Consider the following 8,986-nt stretch of genomic DNA (forward strand, 5'->3'; position numbering starts at 1 on the left):
ACATTTTTTCATCTCTGAAATAGGAATAAAAATAAAACCGACCTTTTAGGGTAGTTGTGATGATGTAAAAATAAATTTATCATCATATTTAATTCCATGCCATTCATTTTTTAAAATATCATTTTCAATGACTATATAGTATTCCATGGCATGAAAATACAATAATCAAATTGATCTATTTTCCACTTTGTGTTGTTCAGGTTGTTTTCCAGTAAATGAGAGTGACTAAATCTTTGTACACAGCAATGCTTAATTCCTAATGATAATTTGACATACATCTATTATAATAAAAGCCTGAGTGTTCATTTTTTCCTATATATCACTTCTACCACCATTGTTCAGATCACCTTTACTTCTTGCCTAGAATATCCCAGTCTGAAAACAGAATGAAGATTGACCTTTAAAAAATACTAATCTTATTTTCTATTTTTCATTCTTCAATAGTTTTCCTATGGAGTAATAGCAAATATAAAATTAGGTACAACCGAATTTTGCTTCTAGTGGATTGACTAGCAGGCAGCACAGAAGAAGAGCTCCTGCCAAAAAACACTAGAATTGGCCAGAGAATATATGGAATTATGTTAAGGTAGTTGAGAGGTTCTGGAGCAAAAACTACTAGTAGGGCTAAAACTCCTGACAGAGAACCTTAAAAATGAAAACATTAAAAAATAAAATAAAAAAGGCTTCTGTCGTGAGTGGCACACATAGGGTAATTTGCTTGCTCTTCATGCAGAATGGACAGCCAAAAATTTTGGAATCATCATTTTTGTTGCTCAGACAGCTGGTGATCATTGGTCCATGAGCCCTAAAAAAAAAAAAAAAGAAAAAAAAGAAAGAAAGAAAAAGAAAAAAATAAAATGGAAAATGGCATCAAGCTTCTTTTCCTGAGAACATTTGTCTGTTTGGGAGACTGACAGCGGAATTATTTGACCTCTATTAAGTTATCTTAATCCTTTTCTAAAAACTTAAAGACCTCTAATATTTCCTGTTAAAAATGAACTCCAGTTTTGTCTACATTACAAAAGCAATATACTTGATATTAAGACTGAAAAAAAAATAAAAAGGTTAAAGTTGAAGTTTCAGGAGATTTTAATTAATAGGTATAGAACTACAGTAACAAATTCTGTTACACTTTCAGAAAAGGATCAATTATTCTTCTCTGTATGTAAGCAAAAACTAAAGATGCGGAGAATAGTTATTAAAATAAGCATTAAGCATCACGTTCCCTACTCAAGAATAGGAGCAAAATTATGGTTATTTTTCTTGGTAGATGAGCAAGTAAGGAAGATTAGATGCCAATTAACTCCTGACTATTGGGTCAAAATAGTATTTATTAAGAGTTTCCCAGTCAGTTCACAGATTTTAAGCTTAACTGAGACATTTTCTTATAATATTTGGCTCCCCAGAATATGATTTTAAAATTGAAGGGGGAGAATATTTAATTTTTAAATTAACTTGTAAGGATAGTAATAAATATGTGTAATGAAAAGTATGCTGATTTTCAAAATTTATTAGCATTTACATAAAGTTTATATATGCTTTAAATTAATCACAATAAATATTGGATTTTATTAACAGTTATAAAAGAGCTAAACATGCTCAAGTAGTGCACAATTTAATAGTTCTTCAAGAAACTTGATAAATTCTCGAGTAAATTAGTTTATGGAAGAAATTATAACCATTTCTCAATGAAAAAATTATCACCAATGATTTACAAAATATCTTTCATGTACTGAGTACATGATGGCCATTATAAATAATGAAAAATTCACTTCCATCCAGATAGTTATAATTCAAAATTGCATATCAGAAAGGATACATTAAAACCTGTGAACTATACAACATAGTTTATAAGCAAAATAAATAAATAAAAAGGTACTTATAACTAAAAGGCGCTTTGGAAATTTGGAGGATAAGAAAAGCAGTAAAAATGGCCCAAGCAAGGAAGGCTTTCTATAGGAGTCAATCCAAACTTATAACTTAAAAGAATAGAATTTGTTGAGGGGGATGAGAAACTGGGAACGATGAAAAAATCAAAGGCAGGCTTGAGCTCAATGACTTCCTAGAACAAAGAAAACATTCATCTAACAAGAGGAGAGTGAACATTGATCACTAATGAAGGTTGGGGTTGTGAAAGAAAGGGATGAATAAAATGATTGAAGACATCCTTAAATGTAATTTTTCTTGGTCTAATAAGTTATTAGAAGTTTGTGTAGTGTGCTAGGTAAGAGAATGTTTTCTGGAATCAGATGACAGATTCAAATCCTGTATCTGCCTCTTCTTAGTTTTATGACCTTGGTAAGTTACTTAATATCCTGCTTCAGGCGGGAAAAAAAAAATGTAAATAATGGTGTCTAGCTCAGAAGGTTGTTGCAAGGAGTAAGGAAAAAAAGTGGCTAGCTATCTTAGTTTTCTATTGTTGCCGTAAAAAATAATCACCAAAAACTTAGCAGTTTAAAATAACTTCTATTCTTTTTCGTACAGGTACAATGTGGCTCAGCTTGTTCACGGCTCCACGTAGCACACCAAAATCAAGCTAGGGACAAGGCTCTATTCTTTTCTGGGGCCTGTAATAGTGAATCTGCTTCCAGGTTCTCTCAGGTTGTTGGAAGAATTCAGTCCAGTGTTTCTGTACAACTAAGTACCCATTTCCTAGCTGGCTGTCAACTGCAGGTCATTTTCAGCTTATGGAAGACTGCATTCTTTGATGGGTGGTCCCTTCCTCTATTTTCAAAGTCAAATCACAGCCAAGGCAGTGCTTCTAATCTCTATGACTTCCTTTTTGCCGCGTCTGTCCTTTGTTTTCCTCTTTTACTGCACCTAAATCTGCTTTCCTCTTCTGTTCTTAAGGATTCATGAAATTGCACTGGGCTCAACTGGAAAATCCTGTTGGATTTTAAATTTCAGCAAATTGCATCGAAAAATTACCTTCCTAGCAGTACCGAGATTCATGTTTGAAAAACAGGGGAGAGGAACCAGGGCAGGTGGCAGGGCAGGGACGGGGGAGGTTCATATGCATAGAGGTCTGCCTAAAATACTGACATATAAGAAACACTTCTTAAATGCTACCTACTATTCTAATCACTCAGGAAAAATCAAAGTTTTTCTCCTACAATAGTGTTCACTCTTAAAATTGCATAGAATTGCAGGCATTTATATATATAAATGATTTCAGAATTTTGCACTCTTTAATATTTTTTTTGCATACCATGATTCTGAGCAAGATGATTTGAACTATTGTTTAAACAAATGTTAACAGTTTTCCTAGTGGAAATCATTTTAAATTCACAAGCTTTTTGAGTTTAAGTGCTATGGACCTTGATAAGTAATTTAATGAGAAGAAATTGAAAGAAATTACTTTTTATATGTATTTTAAATATTGGATAATAATAAATGAAAAGCTAAAATTGTCATAGTCAGTTGTTAAATAAAGCCCTATCATTTTAGTAGATCCAATATTTATCTTTGTATCTAGATTTTTAGCTCCTGTATTTTTATCATCAAACATGTATTGTGATTCAATAACCTTACTTCCGTTTAAGTGTGGGAAATTAAAATACACCCCAAGGTCAGATATGTATATGCTCATGGTCTAATTAAGTACGTTTTCATCATTAAATATTGAATCTTTTTTGCCAAAGGCGGAATGTAACAAAGGGAATTCCATTTTGGTGCTTATTTCATCTTAAAGGAGTAGTTCTCAAATGTTTTAGCCTCCTCACCCTTCATATACGTAAAAATTATTGAGGACCTTAAACCCTAAGATCATTCTTTTATATGGATTATATTTATTAATATTTACCATTCTAGAATATTTGGCACTATGTGTTTTTCATTCTTTTTTTTTTTCCTATTGCCTTCAATAATGAGCATTCTTTGGTGTTCTTGATAAGGATGTTCCATTTTCAGTATTTTACTCTAATTTTATTTTCCTTTTTTCTAACAAACAGATAATTTTTCTTGAAAATACATAAAAGAAATGCCACTGGAAATTTTGTCAGTGTAATTCACCACCTTAAAATATAAAGTTTAAATATTTTTGTGTAAAAATTATCAAAATTAGAATCCTTACCTTGAATTACATTAAATATTTTACTTCATAGAGAAACTAGATGATAATTTTCTTTAAGAATTGGAAAAGAAGAAGATACCAGAGATCATAATCTATGGGGAGCTTAAGGAAAGACAGAAAATTTTCATTAAATACAGAAGACATAACTATCCATAAGAAATGGATCCACAAATACATTATAAGAACTAATGCTGTTTTTTGGTCAGGAAATTACCAATCTGCTTTCTCTCACAATTATACAATGTTAATCTACATACATTGGGTTTAATCTGCTGAATTTATATTTGTAGGTCTAGTCCTGGACTTTCTATTTGGTTCCACCGATCTTTGCATCTATCTTTATGTCAATACGAGACTGTCTTGATTACTGGAATGTTAAGTAAATCTTGAAATCAGATATTCCAACTTCTCAAATTTTAATCTTCTTCAAAGTTCCCTTATGTTTTAATACAATTTTTTTTATCAGCTAGATTTTCCTAAAATAAAATCTTCTGATATTTTTATTTGGATTGCGTTGAATTTGTACATGCATACAGGTAATATCTCAACAATATTTGTTCTCCTAATCTATATGTATTATATATGTCTATACTTATTTGGATTGTAATTTTTAGTGTATAGGTCTTAATTATTTTCTGTTAAATTCATCCACACATATTTCATGTTTTTGATGCCGTTGTATATGAAGTCATATTTTAATTTCACTGCCATACTAGATTTCAATATATTGATCGTTTATCATATGATAGACTTGTTAAATTCATTTATAAAATCTAGTAGATTTTTCCAGGTTTTATTTAGGATTTTGACATATATGATTACATAAAAGCATATTTATTAACAGAGAAAAAAAATCTAAAGTCTGGAGCCAATTTCTTCCACCTGAGCTCCAGTCCCCAAAGTCCAGTAAGACATCATTTTAATGCCTCACAGGCAATAAGATAAACCCACTATATCCAAAGTTGAACTCTTCACCTCTCCTCAACTCCATGCCTCCTTTCAGTGTTTCCTATTTCAAGGCATGGCCACATCACCCCCCATCTATTTTTTCTGTTTTTGTTTTTTATAATTTTTTTATTTTATTCTTTATTTTCTTTTAAATGTTACATTAAAAAAATATGAAGTCCCCATATACTATCCACCCCACCCACCTCACCCCTCCCACATCAACAACCTCTTCCATCATTGCAGCATATCCACTGCACCTGGCAAATACATTCTATGCATGCCTCAGCAGCTTACCAGAGACAGCCAAGTTAGATGGAAACTCAGGTGCTGGTTCTCCTGAGGACTGCAGAGATTCACAGGTTCTATGGTCATGGCAGATGGCTATGGAGTTCAGTGCCATGTCAGTTAGCTCTACTTTGAGTTTGTGTTCCTAAGTGTGATGGAGTTGGACTCAGATATGACCTTTCTACAATGTGGACCCCCTATTTATATATTCTAAAATACATAACTGATTTTTACTCCTTTGATGAAATCTCTTTATTTTCTCCCCATTGACTTTGGATAAAATCCAACCCTCTTAGCATGACACAGAAAGCCCATTTTGGTTTGGCTTCTGTGCATACTTCAAACCTCATCATTCATGCTTATTTCTTTTTTTTTTTTAAGCGATTTATTTATTTCTCTCCCTTTTCCACCCCACCCCGGTTGTCTGTTCTCTGTGTCTATTTGCTGCATGTTCTTCTTTGTCCACTTCTGTTGTTGCCAGCGGCTCGGGAATCTGTGTTTCTTTTTGTTGTGTCATCTTGCTGTGTCAGCTCTCCGTGTGTGCAGCACCATTCCTGGGCAGGCTGCACTTTCTTTCGCCCTGGGCGGCTCTCCTTACCGTGCATACTCCCCGCGCGTGGGGCTCCCCTATGCAGGGGACACCCCTGCGTGGCATGGCATTTTGCGCACATCAGCACTGCGCATGGGCCAGCTCCACACGGGTCAAGGAGGCCAGGGGTTTGAACCGCGGACCTCCCATGTGGTAGGCAGATGCCTTAACCACTGGGCCAAGTCCTCCGCCATTCATGCTTATTTCTAGCTCCTTGAATACACTCTGCTTCTTTATCTCTCCATGTTATTCCCTCTGCCTTCATTACTTACAGCCCTTAATACCCCAGGATATCTGCAATTTATTCCTTTTTTTTTTGTACTCTTATATTTCCACCTTGCTGAAGAGAATTTTACAATGAATTAATGTTTAAATGGCTCAATTTTTTTGAGTGTTTTGAGATGATCTTTTTTTCTTTTCTACTAATATGGTGAATTACGTTGTTTCAGTTTTTTGAATGCTAATCTAACCTTGCATTCATTGAGTCAAACCACTTTTGGTAATGATGTAATCTTGTTTTATATACTGCCTATTATACTTGATAATAAGATTATTTTGTATCTTTATGAGGAATATTTATTGTAACACATTTACCTGGTTTGAGTATCAGGGTATTAATGACTTTATTAAAGACTTGAGATTTCATCCCTCCACTCTGTTTTCAGAGTTTTGTGTAGGGTTGGTAAGATTTCTTTCTTAATTACTTGAAAAATTCACTATGGATGACTTCTGGGCCTGCAGTTTTCTCTAAGTGAAGATTTTTACTAAAATTACCACAGATTTCTGTTTAATATTTATTATAATTTCTTTTAGAATATTTTCTCATTTCCATTTGTGTAAGCATTTTGATCCATGGAATATTTATAAATGTGACCTTTTTGTGTAAAATACTTGACTAATTTTTCAGGTACCCTTTTTGCTACTGATTTCTGCTTTAATTATATTCTCATCATAGAAAATACTCTATATAATTATGATTCATTTTTTATGCCTGAGTATAAGGCCTATCTTGGTATATATTTTATGTGAGATATATTCCACCCACCTTTGATCAGAATGGATATGTATTCTGTTGTTCTTCTTTCACTTATTGAGAGGTTTCCAACTATAATTTTGGAACTGACTCTTCCTCCATTAGGTTATATTACTTTGTTTGTTTGCTTGTTTGTTTGCCTGCTTGTTTTCCTTCAGATATTTTAAGCTCTGTTGTTGAAGGCAAAAACACATAGTCCTGTTATGTCTTCTTAATAAAATTTCCCTGTTCTCATTCTGAAATATGCTTCTTTATTCCTGCTAAAATACCTAGTCTACTTTGTCTGATATTAATATTTCTCTGCCACCTATCTTACAAATATGTTTCCTTGTTACATGTTTCTCAATATTTTACTTTAATCTATTGGTGTTTGTATATTTAAAGTGTATTTCTAACAGACAACATGTAGTTGGATTTTTCTTTACTATCCAATCTGTCAATCTCAGCCTTTTAATTAGAGTGTTGGACTGTTTAAATTGTCCATCTTGTTAGCTGTATCTTATTCTAGCTCCTCCCTCCTTTCATTTCTTTTTACCTGCCCTTTTTTACATTTTGGGAGATATTTTACTTTACTGCTTCTATTGCCACATTATTTATAATTCTTTGATTTGGTTTTAGTGTTTGCTATGGAATTTAGAGTATTCATCTTTTACATATCAACCTGTATTTTCAAATGATTTTATTACATATAACGTGAGAACTTCACATAAATTTTCTTCCATTTCCCTTTTACCATATTTTGTACTATTATTGTCATAGAGTATACTTCCACAAATGTTATAAACTTTACAAAGTATTTTTCCAATAAAGATTTTAAATTAGCAAAAAATATATATCACCCTATATTTACCATTTCTGTATTATTCATTCCTTTAGGTAGACATACATTTTTAAGTTATAATATACTTTCAGTCTAAAGAATCTACTTCAGTGTTTTTTATACTGCAGGTGTGCTAGTGACAAATTTCTTCAGCTTGTGTTTTTCTGAAAATGTTTTTATTTTCTTTTTATTGTTTAAAGATATTTTTATGCATATAAAATTCTAGTTTGACACATTTTTTTCTTTTTCTTTTTAAAACAACATTACCTTGTCTTTTGGCTTCTGCATTAATTTAATGTCAGAAATTAAATTTAAATTAACTTGAAAAAGAAAATAAAAATTCACAAAGCAGGTTTATTTCAGATGGTGTTAAATGGGGGGAAAAGTACAAAAATGTGGCACTGTAACAGGGTAAATTATCCATTCTAGATATCAGAGAATCTACCTGGCTCCCAACCTTTCCATTCCCTTTCCACAGACAAAGTTATACTTTCATGAACATACTTCTGTGCTACCAATCTAAACATTCCTCAATGGTTGGGCATTATTGTTTTTTTCTGGGGCTTCTCCCCACTGTCATTTCACCATAAAATAAAATCCAATCTACTTATAGATGAAGAATTTTTGTTCCTCTTATATGTTTTTTTTCTTTAAATTGGAGAGTAACAAGAGGAAATTGCTCAAATAGAAAAATTAGCTACAATTTTTTTTTCTCCATTCATTAAGGCAGACATTTAGTGCCTGAGCATATAGAATTGAGAGCTAATAATATTAACTAAATTGGATTGTGCACTTGTCCCTGTTCAATATAAGCGCTGTATCTAAGGGAGAAAAGAAATGTTATTAAGGCAAGGAGTTGATATGATAAGTGAATAAAATAGTTAGGACACAACCATTTTTATAGTATCTGCTAAGCTGCAAAAGAAGGGAAAAAAGGAAACAAGTTAACACAAGTCAGCAAGTCCTGGCTGTTACAATATATGTGCCTTTATCCTATAGGACACAAGTGATATATATTGCATAGCCTGTACATTCTGCAAGTTTGCAAATGGGAAAATAAGATGGCAGCTAATATATAAAATGTATTTTCTTAGTAAGAAAAATTCAAGCATTAAATAATGAACTATAATTTGTTTTAAAAGCAAAGATAGTTATGAAAGTTTAGAGGACGAACTTTCACTTCTGAACATTATATTTTCTCTCCAAACTTTGCACAATGTTCTTTCATTAGATAAAAGT

At 32.4% G+C, this 8,986-nt stretch overlaps 1 non-coding gene across 1 annotated transcript; it reads left to right on the forward strand.

Moving 5' to 3' along the window:
- The first annotated feature begins 675 nt into the window (after positions 1-675).
- Positions 676-808, forward strand: LOC111760459 (U11 spliceosomal RNA). Its single transcript, XR_002794136.1, has one exon. It is a non-coding gene; the product is annotated as a U11 spliceosomal RNA (small nuclear RNA).
- Positions 809-8,986: the final 8,178 nt, after the last annotated feature.

Source organism: Dasypus novemcinctus, chromosome 13 (genome assembly GCF_030445035.2).
Source record: "Dasypus novemcinctus isolate mDasNov1 chromosome 13, mDasNov1.1.hap2, whole genome shotgun sequence".
Lineage (NCBI taxonomy): Eukaryota > Metazoa > Chordata > Mammalia > Cingulata > Dasypodidae > Dasypus > Dasypus novemcinctus.